Raw genomic sequence first — 15,431 nt, forward strand, 5'->3', positions numbered from 1 at the left:
AAGCAATAATGCACATCACACTAAATGTGTTCCATAAGTGCCAACACGCTCATCTCTGAGCGAGTGGAGTGCTTTTTTGGACGTGGCACACATGCCATATATGGAGAATTTTTTTTACCACAAAGCCTATATCTTGCTGGAAATACATTATCACAGCGAGAAAAACACTTTTTCTCATTTTTGCTCTAACTCTACAGCAGTGTTTTTCAGCCACATGAAACTGTTGCGGATAGAACGGGATGCGAAGCTGCGTCAGGCACACTTGGAATGAGCCTCCTGGCACCTTCCGCTTGCTCACAATGACCTGCCTATCATCCTTTGCTCAAAATGTGTTTGAGAGCGAATAAAGTGCATTTTCGAACAATGGTTGTGTGTGCCAAGCAATAATGCACATCACACTATATGTGTTCCATAAGTGCCAAAACGCTCTTCTCTGAGCGAGTGGAGTGCTTTTTTGGATGTGGCACACATGTGCCATATATGGAGAAAATTTTTACCACAAAGCCTATAGCTTGCTTGAAATGCATTATCACAGCGAGAGAAACACTTTTTCTCATTTTCGCTCTAACTCTACAGCAGTGCTTTTCAGCCACATGAAACTGTTGCAGATAGAACGGGATGCGGAGCTGCGTCAGGCACACTTGGATTGAGCCTCCTGGCACCTTCCGCTGGCTCACAATGACCTGCCTATCATCCTTTGCTCAAAATGTGTTTGAGAGCGAATAGAGTGCATTTTCGAACAATGGTTGTGTGTGCCAAGCAATAATGCACATCACACTAAATGTGTTCCATGAGTGCCAAAACGCTCTTCTCTGAGCGAGTGGAGTGCTTTTTTGGACGTGGCACACATGTGCCATATATGGATAAAATTTTTACCACAAAGCCTTCAGCTTGCTTGAAATGCATTATCACAGCGAGAGAAACACTTTTTCTCATTTTTGCTCTAACTCTACAGCAGTGCTTTTCAGCCACATTAAACTGTTGCGGATAGAACGGGATGCGAAGCTGCGTCAGGCACATTTAGAATGAGCCTCCTGGCACCTTCCGCTGGCTCACAATGACCTGCCCTATCATCCTTTGCTCAAAATGTGTTTGAGAGCAAATAAAGTGCATTTTCGAACAATGGTTGTGTGTGCCAAGCAATAATGCACATCACACTATATGTGTTCCATAAGTGCCAAAACGCTCTTCTCTGAGCGAGTGGAGTGCTTTTTTGGACGTGGCACACATGTGCCAAATATGGAGAAAATTTTTACCTCAAAGCCTATAGCTTGCTTGAAATGCATTATCACAGCGAGAGAAACACTTTTTCTCATTTTCGCTCTAACTCTACAGCAGTGCTTTTCAGCCACATGAAACTGTTGCAGATAGAACGGGATGCGGAGCTGCGTCAGGCACACTTGGAATGAGCCTCTTGGCACCTTTCGCTGGCTCACAATGACCTGCACTATCATCCTTTGCTCAAAATGTGTTTGAGAGCGAATAAAGTGCATTTTCGAACAATGGTTGTGTGTGCCAAGCAATAATGCACATCACACTATATGTGTTCCATAAGTGCCAAAACGCTCTTCTCTGAGCGAGTGGAGTGCTTTTTTGGATGTGGCACACATGTGCCATATATGGAGAAAATTTTTACCACAAAGCCTAAAGCTTGCTTGAAATGCATTATCACAGCGAGAGAAACACTTTTTCTCATTTTCGCTCTAACTCTACAGAAGTGCTTTTCAGCCACTTGAAACTGTTGCAGATAGAACGGGATGCGGAGCTGCGTCAGGCACACTTGGAATGAGCCTCCTGGCACCTTCCGCTGGCTCACAATGACCTGCACTATCATCCTTTGCTCAAAATGTGTTTGAGAGCGAATAAAGTGCATTTTCGAACAATGGTTGTGTGTGCCAAGCAATAATGCACATCACACTATATGTGTTCCATAAGTGCCAAAACGCTCTTCTCTGAGCGAGTGGAGTGCTTTTTTGGATGTGGCACACATGTGCCATATATGGAGAAAATTTTTACCACAAAGCCTATAGCTTGCTTGAAATGCATTATCACAGCGAGAGAAACACTTTTTCTCATTTTCGCTCTAACTCTACAGAAGTGCTTTTCAGCCACTTGAAACTGTTGCAGATAGAACGGGATGCGGAGCTGCGTCAGGCACACTTGGAATGAGCCTCCTGGCACCTTCCGCTGGCTCACAATGACCTGCCCTATCATCCTTTGCTCAAAATGTGTTTGAGAGCGAATAAAGTGCATTTTCGAACAATGGTTGTGTGTGCCAAGCAATAATGCACATCACACTAAATGTGTTCCATAAGTGCCAAAACGCTCTTCTCTGAGCGAGTGGAGTGCTTTTTTGGACGTGGCACACATGTGCCATATATGGAGAAAATTTTTACCTCAAAGCCTATAGCTTGCTTGAAATGCATTATCACAGCGAGAGAAACACTTTTTCTCATTTTCGCTCTAACTCTACAGCAGTGCTTTTCAGCCACATGAAACTGTTGCAGATAGAACGGGATGCGGAGCTGCGTCAGGCACACTTGGAATGAGCCTCTTGGCACCTTTCGCTGGCTCACAATGACCTGCACTATCATCCTTTGCTCAAAATGTGTTTGAGAGCGAATAAAGTGCATTTTCGAACAATGGTTGTGTGTGCCAAGCAATAATGCACATCACACTATATGTGTTCCATACGTGCCAAAACGCTCTTCTCTGAGCGAGTGGAGTGCTTTTTTGGATGTGGCACACATGTGCCATATATGGAGAAAATTTTTACCACAAAGCCTATAGCTTGCTTGAAATGCATTATCACAGCGAGAGAAACACTTTTTCTCATTTTCGCTCTAACTCTACAGCAGTGCTTTTCAGCCACATGAAACTGTTGCAGATAGAACGGGATGCGGAGCTGCGTCAGGCACACTTGGAATGAGCCTCTTGGCACCTTTCGCTGGCTCACAATGACCTGCACTATCATCCTTTGCTCAAAATGTGTTTGAGAGCGAATAAAGTGCATTTTCGAACAATGGTTGTGTGTGCCAAGCAATAATGCACATCACACTATATGTGTTCCATAAGTGCCAAAACGCTCTTCTCTGAGCGAGTGGAGTGCTTTTTTGGATGTGGCACACATGTGCCATATATGGAGAAAATTTTTACCACAAAGCCTATAGCTTGCTTGAAATGCATTATCACAGCGAGAGAAACACTTTTTCTCATTTTCGCTCTAACTCTACAGAAGTGCTTTTCAGCCACTTGAAACTGTTGCAGATAGAACGGGATGCGGAGCTGCGTCAGGCACACTTGGAATGAGCCTCCTGGCACCTTCCGCTGGCTCACAATGACCTGCCCTATCATCCTTTGCTCAAAATGTGTTTGAGAGCGAATAAAGTGCATTTTCGAACAATGGTTGTGTGTGCCAAGCAATAATGCACATCACACTAAATGTGTTCCATAAGTGCCAAAACGCTCTTCTCTGAGCGAGTGGAGTGCTTTTTTGGACGTGGCACACATGTGCCATATATGGAGAAAATTTTTACCTCAAAGCCTACAGCTTGCTTGAAATGCATTATCACAGCGAGAGAAACACTTTTTCTCATTTTCGCTCTAACTCTAGAGCAGTGCTTTTCAGCCACTTGAAACTGTTGCAGATAGAACGGGATGCGGAGCTGCGTCAGGCACACTTGGAATGAGCCTCTTGGCACCTTTCGCTGGCTCACAATGACCTGCACTATCATCCTTTGCTCAAAATGTGTTTGAGAGCGAATAAAGTGCATTTTCGAACAATGGTTGTGTGTGCCAAGCAATAATGCACATCACACTATATGTGTTCCATAAGTGCCAAAACGCTCTTCTCTGAGCGAGTGGAGTGCTTTTTTGGATGTGGCACACATGTGCCATATATGGAGAAAATTTTTACCACAAAGCCTATAGCTTGCTTGAAATGCATTATCACAGCGAGAGAAACACTTTTTCTCATTTTCGCTCTAACTCTACAGAAGTGCTTTTCAGCCACTTGAAACTGTTGCAGATAGAACGGGATGCGGAGCTGCGTCAGGCACACTTGGAATGAGCCTCCTGGCACCTTCCGCTGGCTCACAATGACCTGCCCTATCATCCTTTGCTCAAAATGTGTTTGAGAGCGAATAAAGTGCATTTTCGAACAATGGTTGTGTGTGCCAAGCAATAATGCACATCACACTAAATGTGTTCCATAAGTGCCAAAACGCTCTTCTCTGAGCGAGTGGAGTGCTTTTTTGGACGTGGCACACATGTGCCATATATGGAGAAAATTTTTACCTCAAAGCCTACAGCTTGCTTGAAATGCATTATCACAGCGAGAGAAACACTTTTTCTCATTTTCGCTCTAACTCTAGAGCAGTGCTTTTCAGCCACTTGAAACTGTTGCAGATAGAACGGGATGCGGAGCTGCGTCAGGCACACTTGGAATGAGCCTCTTGGCACCTTTCGCTGGCTCACAATGACCTGCACTATCATCCTTTGCTCAAAATGTGTTTGAGAGCGAATAAAGTGCATTTTCGAACAATGGTTGTGTGTGCCAAGCAATAATGCACATCACACTATATGTGTTCCATAAGTGCCAAAACGCTCTTCTCTGAGCGAGTGGAGTGCTTTTTTGGATGTGGCACACATGTGCCATATATGGAGAAAATTTTTACCACAAAGCCTATAGCTTGCTTGAAATGCATTATCACAGCGAGAGAAACACTTTTTCTCATTTTCGCTCTAACTCTACAGAAGTGCTTTTCAGCCACTTGAAACTGTTGCAGATAGAACGGGATGCGGAGCTGCGTCAGGCACACTTGGAATGAGCCTCCTGGCACCTTCCGCTGGCTCACAATGACCTGCCCTATCATCCTTTGCTCAAAATGTGTTTGAGAGCGAATAAAGTGCATTTTCGAACAATGGTTGTGTGTGCCAAGCAATAATGCACATCACACTAAATGTGTTCCATAAGTGCCAAAACGCTCTTCTCTGAGCGAGTGGAGTGCTTTTTTGGACGTGGCACACATGTGCCATATATGGAGAAAATTTTTACCTCAAAGCCTATAGCTTGCTTGAAATGCATTATCACAGCGAGAGAAACACTTTTTCTCATTTTCGCTCTAACTCTAGAGCAGTGCTTTTCAGCCACTTGAAACTGTTGCAGATAGAACGGGATGCGGAGCTGCGTCAGGCACACTTGGAATGAGCCTCTTGGCACCTTTCGCTGGCTCACAATGACCTGCACTATCATCCTTTGCTCAAAATGTGTTTGAGAGCGAATAAAGTGCATTTTCGAACAATGGTTGTGTGTGCCAAGCAATAATGCACATCACACTATATGTGTTCCATACGTGCCAAAACGCTCTTCTCTGAGCGAGTGGAGTGCTTTTTTGGATGTGGCACACATGTGCCATATATGGAGAAAATTTTTACCACAAAGCCTATAGCTTGCTTGAAATGCATTATCACAGCGAGAGAAACACTTTTTCTCATTTTCGCTCTAACTCTACAGCAGTGCTTTTCAGCCACATGAAACTGTTGCAGATAGAACGGGATGCGGAGCTGCGTCAGGCACACTTGGAATGAGCCTCTTGGCACCTTTCGCTGGCTCACAATGACCTGCACTATCATCCTTTGCTCAAAATGTGTTTGAGAGCGAATAAAGTGCATTTTCGAACAATGGTTGTGTGTGCCAAGCAATAATGCACATCACACTATATGTGTTCCATAAGTGCCAAAACGCTCTTCTCTGAGCGAGTGGAGTGCTTTTTTGGATGTGGCACACATGTGCCATATATGGAGAAAATTTTTACCACAAAGCCTATAGCTTGCTTGAAATGCATTATCACAGCGAGAGAAACACTTTTTCTCATTTTCGCTCTAACTCTACAGAAGTGCTTTTCAGCCACTTGAAACTGTTGCAGATAGAACGGGATGCGGAGCTGCGTCAGGCACACTTGGAATGAGCCTCCTGGCACCTTCCGCTGGCTCACAATGACCTGCCCTATCATCCTTTGCTCAAAATGTGTTTGAGAGCGAATAAAGTGCATTTTCGAACAATGGTTGTGTGTGCCAAGCAATAATGCACATCACACTAAATGTGTTCCATAAGTGCCAAAACGCTCTTCTCTGAGCGAGTGGAGTGCTTTTTTGGACGTGGCACACATGTGCCATATATGGAGAAAATTTTTACCTCAAAGCCTATAGCTTGCTTGAAATGCATTATCACAGCGAGAGAAACACTTTTTCTCATTTTCGCTCTAACTCTACAGCAGTGCTTTTCAGCCACATGAAACTGTTGCAGATAGAACGGGATGCGGAGCTGCGTCAGGCACACTTGGAATGAGCCTCTTGGCACCTTCCGCTGGCTCACAATGACCTGCACTATCATCCTTTGCTCAAAATGTGTTTGAGAGCGAATAAAGTGCATTTTCGAACAATGGTTGTGTGTGCCAAGCAATAATGCACATCACACTAAATGTGTTCCATAAGTGCCAAAACGCTCTTCTCTGAGCGAGTGGAGTGCTTTTTTGGACGTGGCACACATGTGCCATATATGGAGAAAATTTTTACCTCAAAGCCTATAGCTTGCTTGAAATGCATTATCACAGCGAGAGAAACACTTTTTCTCATTTTCGCTCTAACTCTACAGCAGTGCTTTTCAGCCACATGAAACTGTTGCAGATAGAACGGGATGCGGAGCTGCGTCAGGCACACTTGGAATGAGCCTCTTGGCACCTTCCGCTGGCTCACAATGACCTGCACTATCATCCTTTGCTCAAAATGTGTTTGAGAGCGAATAAAGTGCATTTTCGAACAATGGTTGTGTGTGCCAAGCAATAATGCACATCACACTATATGTGTTCCATAAGTGCCAAAACGCTCTTCTCTGAGCGAGTGGAGTGCTTTTTTGGATGTGGCACACATGTGCCATATATGGAGAAAATTTTTACCACAAAGCCTATAGCTTGCTTGAAATGCATTATCACAGCGAGAGAAACACTTTTTCTCATTTTCGCTCTAACTCTACAGAAGTGCTTTTCAGCCACTTGAAACTGTTGCAGATAGAACGGGATGCGGAGCTGCGTCAGGCACACTTGGAATGAGCCTCCTGGCACCTTCCGCTGGCTCACAATGACCTGCCCTATCATCCTTTGCTCAAAATGTGTTTGAGAGCGAATAAAGTGCATTTTCGAACAATGGTTGTGTGTGCCAAGCAATAATGCACATCACACTAAATGTGTTCCATAAGTGCCAAAACGCTCTTCTCTGAGCGAGTGGAGTGCTTTTTTGGACGTGGCACACATGTGCCATATATGGAGAAAATTTTTACCTCAAAGCCTATAGCTTGCTTGAAATGCATTATCACAGCGAGAGAAACACTTTTTCTCATTTTCGCTCTAACTCTACAGCAGTGCTTTTCAGCCACATGAAACTGTTGCAGATAGAACGGGATGCGGAGCTGCGTCAGGCACACTTGGAATGAGCCTCTTGGCACCTTCCGCTGGCTCACAATGACCTGTACTATCATCCTTTGCTCAAAATGTGTTTGAGAGCGAATAAAGTGCATTTTCGAACAATGGTTGTGTGTGCCAAGCAATAATGCACATCACACTATATGTGTTCCATAAGTGCCAAAACGCTCTTCTCTGAGCGAGTGGAGTGCTTTTTTGGATGTGGCACACATGTGCCATATATGGAGAAAATTTTTACCACAAAGCCTATAGCTTGCTTGAAATGCATTATCACAGCGAGAGAAACACTTTTTCTCATTTTCGCTCTAACTCTACAGAAGTGCTTTTCAGCCACTTGAAACTGTTGCAGATAGAACGGGATGCGGAGCTGCGTCAGGCACACTTGGAATGAGCCTCTTGGCACCTTCCGCTGGCTCACAATGACCTGCACTATCATCCTTTGCTCAAAATGTGTTTGAGAGCGAATAAAGTGCATTTTCGAACAATGGTTGTGTGTGCCAAGCAATAATGCACATCACACTAAATGTGTTCCATAAGTGCCAAAACGCTCTTCTCTGAGCGAGTGGAGTGCTTTTTTGGATGTGGCACACATGTGCCATATATGGAGAAAATTTTTACCACAAAGCCTATAGCTTGCTTGAAATGCATTATCACAGCGAGAGAAACACTTTTTCTCATTTTCGCTCTAACTCTACAGAAGTGCTTTTCAGCCACTTGAAACTGTTGCAGATAGAACGGGATGCGGAGCTGCGTCAGGCACACTTGGAATGAGCCTCCTGGCACCTTCCGCTGGCTCACAATGACCTGCCCTATCATCCTTTGCTCAAAATGTGTTTGAGAGCGAATAAAGTGCATTTTCGAACAATGGTTGTGTGTGCCAAGCAATAATGCACATCACACTATATGTGTTCCATAAGTGCCAAAACGCTCTTCTCTGAGCGAGTGGAGTGCTTTTTTGGACGTGGCACACATGTGCCATATATGGAGAAAATTTTTACCTCAAAGCCTATAGCTTGCTTGAAATGCATTATCACAGCGAGAGAAACACTTTTTCTCATTTTCGCTCTAACTCTACAGCAGTGCTTTTCAGCCACATGAAACTGTTGCAGATAGAACGGGATGCGGAGCTGCGTCAGGCACACTTGGAATGAGCCTCTTGGCACCTTCCGCTGGCTCACAATGACCTGTACTATCATCCTTTGCTCAAAATGTGTTTGAGAGCGAATAAAGTGCATTTTCGAACAATGGTTGTGTGTGCCAAGCAATAATGCACATCACACTATATGTGTTCCATAAGTGCCAAAACGCTCTTCTCTGAGCGAGTGGAGTGCTTTTTTGGATGTGGCACACATGTGCCATATATGGAGAAAATTTTTACCACAAAGCCTATAGCTTGCTTGAAATGCATTATCACAGCGAGAGAAACACTTTTTCTCATTTTCGCTCTAACTCTACAGAAGTGCTTTTCAGCCACTTGAAACTGTTGCAGATAGAACGGGATGCGGAGCTGCGTCAGGCACACTTGGAATGAGCCTCCTGGCACCTTCCGCTGGCTCACAATGACCTGCCCTATCATCCTTTGCTCAAAATGTGTTTGAGAGCGAATAAAGTGCATTTTCGAACAATGGTTGTGTGTGCCAAGCAATAATGCACATCACACTAAATGTGTTCCATAAGTGCCAAAACGCTCTTCTCTGAGCGAGTGGAGTGCTTTTTTGGACGTGGCACACATGTGCCATATATGGAGAAAATTTTTACCTCAAAGCCTATAGCTTGCTTGAAATGCATTATCACAGCGAGAGAAACACTTTTTCTCATTTTCGCTCTAACTCTACAGCAGTGCTTTTCAGCCACTTGAAACTGTTGCAGATAGAACGGGATGCGGAGCTGCGTCAGGCACACTTGGAATGAGCCTCTTGGCACCTTTCGCTGACTCACAATGACCTGCACTATCATCCTTTGCTCAAAATGTGTTTGAGAGCGAATAAAGTGCATTTTCGAACAATGGTTGTGTGTGCCAAGCAATAATGCACATCACACTATATGTGTTCCATAAGTGCCAAAACGCTCTTCTCTGAGCGAGTGAAGTGCTTTTTTGGACGTGGCACACATGTGCCAAATATGGAGAAAATTTTTACCTCAAAGCCTATAGCTTGCTTGAAATGCATTATCACAGCGAGAGAAACACTTTTTCTCATTTTCGCTCTAACTCTACAGCAGTGCTTTTCAGCCACATGAAACTGTTGCAGATAGAACGGGATGCGGAGCTGCGTCAGGCACACTTGGAATGAGCCTCTTGGCACCTTCCGCTGGCTCACAATGACCTGCACTATCATCCTTTGCTCAAAATGTGTTTGAGAGCGAATAAAGTGCATTTTCGAACAATGGTTGTGTGTGCCAAGCAATAATGCACATCACACTATATGTGTTCCATAAGTGCCAAAACGCTCTTCTCTGAGCGAGTGGAGTGCTTTTTTGGATGTGGCACACATGTGCCATATATGGAGAAAATTTTTACCACAAAGCCTATAGCTTGCTTGAAATGCATTATCACAGCGAGAGAAACACTTTTTCTCATTTTCGCTCTAACTCTACAGAAGTGCTTTTCAGCCACTTGAAACTGTTGCAGATAGAACGGGATGCGGAGCTGCGTCAGGCACACTTGGAATGAGCCTCCTGGCACCTTCCGCTGGCTCACAATGACCTGCCCTATCATCCTTTGCTCAAAATGTGTTTGAGAGCGAACAAAGTGCATTTTCGAACAATGGTTGTGTGTGCCAAGCAATAATGCACATCACACTAAATGTGTTCCATAAGTGCCAAAACGCTCTTCTCTGAGCGAGTGGAGTGCTTTTTTGGACGTAGCACACATGTGCCATATATGGAGAAAATTTTTACCTCAAAGCCTATAGCTTGCTTGAAATGCATTATCACAGCGAGAGAAACACTTTTTCTCATTTTCGCTCTAACTCTAGAGCAGTGCTTTTCAGCCACTTGAAACTGTTGCAGATAGAACGGGATGCGGAGCTGCGTCAGGCACACTTGGAATGAGCCTCTTGGCACCTTCCGCTGGCTCACAATGACCTGCACTATCATCCTTTGCTCAAAATGTGTTTGAGAGCGAATAAAGTGCATTTTCGAACAATGGTTGTGTGTGCCAAGCAATAATGCACATCACACTATATGTGTTCCATAAGTGCCAAAACGCTCTTCTCTGAGCGAGTGGAGTGCTTTTTTGGATGTGGCACATGTGCCATATATGGAGAAAATTTTTACCACAAAGCCTTCAGCTTGCTTGAAATGCATTATCACAGCGAGAGAAACACTTTTTCTCATTTTCGCTCTAACTCTACAGCAGTGCTTTTCAGCCATATGAAACTGTTGCAGATAGAACGGGATGCGGAGCTGCGTCAGGCGACTTGGAATGAGCCTCTTGGCACCTTTCGCTGGCTCACAATGACCTGCACTATCATCCTTTGCTCAAAATGTGTTTGAGAGCGAATAAAGTGCATTTTCGAACAATGGTTGTGTGTGCCAAGCAATAATGCACATCACACTATATGTGTTCCATAAGTGCCAAAACGCTCTTCTCTGAGCGAGTGGAGTGCTTTTTTGGATGTGGCACACATGTGCCATATATGGAGAAAATTTTTACCACAAAGCCTATAGCTTGTTTGAAATGCATTATCACAGCGAGAGAAACACTTTTTCTCATTTTCGCTCTAACTCTACAGAAGTGCTTTTCAGCCACTTGAAACTGTTGCGGATAGAACGGGATGCGGAGCTGCGTCAGGCACACTTGGAATGAGCCTCCTGGCACCTTCCGCTGGCTCACAATGACCTGCCCTATCATCCTTTACTCAAAATGTGTTTGAGAGCGAATAAAGTGCATTTTCGAACAATGGTTGTGTGTGCCAAGCAATAATGCACATCACACTAAATGTGTTCCATAAGTGCTAAAACGCTCTTCTCTGAGCGAGTGGAGTGCTTTTTTGGACGTGGCACACATGTGCCATATATGGAGAAAATTTTTACCACAAAGCCTTCAGCTTGCTTGAAATGCATTATCACAGCGAGAGAAACACTTTTTCTCATTTTTGCTCTAACTCTACAGCAATGCTTTTCAGCCACATGAAACTGTTGCGGATAGAACGGGATGCGAAGCTGCGTCAGGCACATTTAGAATGAGCCTCCTGGCACCTTCCGCTGGCTCACAATGACCTGTCCTATCATCCTTTGCTCAAAATGTGTTTGAGAGCGAATAAAGTGCATTTTCGAACAATGGTTGTGTGTGCCAAGCAATAATGCACATCACACTAAATGTGTTCCATGAGTGCCAAAACGCTCTTCTCTGAGCGAGTGGAGTGCTTTTTTGGACGTGGCACACATGTGCCATATATGGAGAAAATTTTTACCACAAAGCCTTCAGCTTGCTTGAAATGCATTATCACAGCGAGAGAAACACTTTTTCTCATTTTTGCTCTAACTCTACAGCAGTGCTTTTCAGCCACATGAAACTGTTGCGGATAGAACGGGATGCGAAGCTGCGTCAGGCACATTTAGAATGAGCCTCCTGGCACCTTCCGCTGGCTCACAATGACCTGTCCTATCATCCTTTGCTCAAAATGTGTTTGAGAGCGAATAAAGTGCATTTTCGAACAATGGTTGTGTGTGCCAAGCAATAATGCACATCACACTATATGTGTTCCATAAGTGCCAAAACGCTCTTCTCTGAGCGAGTGGAGTGCTTTTTTGGACGTGGCACACATGTGCCATATATGGAGAACATTTTTACCACAAAGCCTTCAGCTTGCTTGAAATGCATTATCACAGCGAGAGAAACACTTTTTCTCATTTTTGCTCTAACTCTACAGCAGTGCTTTTCAGCCACATGAAACTGTTGCGGATAGAACGGGATGCGAAGCTGCGTCAGGCACATTTAGAATGAGCCTTCTGGCACCTTCCGCTGGCTCACAATGACCTGTCCTATCATCCTTTGCTCAAAATGTGTTTGAGAGCGAATAAAGTGCATTTTCGAACAATGGTTGTGTGTGCCAAGCAATAATGCACATCACACTATATGTGTTCCATAAGTGCCAAAACGCTCTTCTCTGAGCGAGTGGAGTGCTTTTTTGGATGTGGCACACATGTGCCATATATGGAGAAAATTTTTACCACAAAGCCTATAGCTTGCTTGAAATGCATTATCACAGCGAGAGAAACACTTTTTCTCATTTTCGCTCTAACTCTACAGAAGTGCTTTTCAGCCACTTGAAACTGTTGCAGATAGAACGGGATGCGAAGCTGCGTCAGGCACACTTGGAATGAGCCTCCTGGCACCTTCCGCTGGCTCACAATGACCTGCCCTATCATCCTTTGCTCAAAATGTGTTTGAGAGCGAATAAAGTGCATTTTTGAACAATGGTTGTGTGTGCCAAGCAATAATGCACATCACACTAAATGTGTTCCATAAGTGCCAAAACGCTCTTCTCTGAGCGAGTGGAGTGCTTTTTTGGACGTGGCACACATGTGCCATATATGGAGAAAATTTTTACCTCAAAGCCTATAGCTTGCTTGAAATGCATTATCACAGCGAGAGAAACACTTTTTCTCATTTTCGCTCTAACTCTAGAGAAGTGCTTTTCAGCCACTTGAAACTGTTGCAGATAGAACGGGATGCGAAGCTGCGTCAGGCACATTTGGAATGAGCCTCCTGGCACCTTCCGCTGGCTCACAATGACCTGCCCTATCATCCTTTGCTCAAAATGTGTTTGAGAGCGAATAAAGTGCATTTTCGACAATGGTTGTGTGTGCCAAGCAATAATGCACATCACACTAAATGTGTTCCATAAGTGCCAACACGCTCATCTCTGAGCGAGTGGAGTGCTTTTTTGGACGTGGCACACATGCCATATATGGAGAATTTCTTTACCACAAAGCCTATATCTTGCTGGAAATACATTATCACAGCGAGAAAAACACTTTTTCTCATTTTTGCTCTAACTCTACAGCAGTGTTTTTCAGCCACATGAAACTGTTGCGGATAGAACGGGATGCGAAGCTGCGTCCGGCACACTTGGAATGAGCCTCCTGGCACCTTCCGCTTGCTCACAATGACCTGCCTATCATCCTTTGCTCAAAATGTGTTTGAGAGCGAATAAAGTGCATTTTCGAACAATGGTTGTGTGTGCCAAGCAATAATGCACATCACACTAAATGTGTTCCATGAGTGCCAAAACGCTCTTCTCTGAGCGAGTGGAGTGCTTTTTTGGACGTGGCACACATGTGCCATATATGGAGAAAATTTTTACCACAAAGCCTTCAGCTTGCTTGAAATGCATTATCACAGCGAGAGAAAAACTTTTTCCTCATTTTCGCTCTAACTCTACAGCAGTGCTTTTCAGCCACATGAAACTGTTGCAGATAGAACGGGATGCGAAGCTGCGTCAGGCACACTTGGATTGAGCCTCCTGGCACCTTCCGCTGGCTCACAATGACCTGCCTATCATCCTTTGCTCAAAATGTGTTTGAGAGCGAATAAAGTGCATTTTCGAACAATGGTTGTGTGTGCCAAGCAATAATGCACATCACACTATATGTGTTCCATAAGTGCCAAAACGCTCTTCTCTGAGCGAGTGGAGTGCTTTTTTGGATGTGGCACACATGTGCCATATATGGAGAAAATTTTTACCACAAAGCCTATAGCTTGCTTGAAATGCATTATCACAGCGAGAGAAACACTTTTTCTCATTTTCGCTCTAACTCTACAGCAGTGCTTTTCAGCCACATGAAACTGTTGCAGATAGAACGGGATGCGGAGCTGCGTCAGGCACACTTGGATTGAGCCTCCTGGCACCTTCCGCAGGCTCACAATGACCTGCCTATCATCCTTTGCTCAAAATGTGTTTGAGAGCGAATAAAGTGCATTTTCGAACAATGGTTGTGTGTGCCAAGCAATAATGCACATCACACTAAATGTGTTCCATGAGTGCCAAAACGCTCTTCTCTGAGCGAGTGGAGTGCTTTTTTGGACGTGGCACACATGTGCCATATATGGAGAAAATTTTTACCACAAAGCCTTCAGCTTGCTTGAAATGCATTATCACAGCGAGAGAAACACTTTTTCCTCATTTTCGCTCTAACTCTACAGCAGTGCTTTTCAGCCACATGAAACTGTTGCAGATAGAACGGGATGCGGAGCTGCGTCAGGCACACTTGGATTGAGCCTCCTGGCACCTTCCGCTGGCTCACAATGACCTGCCTATCATCCTTTGCTCAAAATGTATTTGAGAGCGAATAAAGTGCATTTTCGAACAATGGTTGTGTGTGCCAAGCAATAATGCACATCACACTAAATGTGTTCCATGAGTGCCAAAACGCTCTTCTCTGAGCGAGTGGAGTGCTTTTTTGGACGTGGCACACATGTGCCATATATGGAGAAAATTTTTACCACAAAGCCTTCAGCTTGCTTGAAATGCATTATCACAGCGAGAGAAACACTTTTTCTCATTTTTGCTCTAACTCTACAGCAGTGCTTTTCAGCCACATGAAACTGTTGCGGATAGAACGGGATGCGAAGCTGCGTCAGGCACATTTAGAATGAGCCTCCTGGCACCTTCCGCTGGCTCACAATGACCTGTCCTATCATCCTTTGCTCAAAATGTGTTTGAGAGCGAATAAAGTGCATTTTCGAACAATGGTTGTGTGTGCCAAGCAATAATGCACATCACACTATATGTGTTCCATAAGTGCCAAAACGCTCTTCTCTGAGCGAGTGGAGTGCTTTTTTGGATGTGGCACACATGTGCCATATATGGAGAAAATTTTTACCACAAAGCCTATAGCTTGCTTGAAATGCATTATCACAGCGAGAGAAACACTTTTTCTCATTTTCGCTCTAACTCTACAGAAGTGCTTTTCAGCCACTTGAAACTGTTGCAGATAGAACGGGAT

Source organism: Doryrhamphus excisus, linkage group LG2, assembly GCF_037039965.1.
Source record: "Doryrhamphus excisus strain RoL-2023G ecotype Guam linkage group LG2, RoL_Dexc_Guam_v1.1, whole genome shotgun sequence".
NCBI lineage: Eukaryota > Metazoa > Chordata > Actinopteri > Syngnathiformes > Syngnathidae > Doryrhamphus > Doryrhamphus excisus.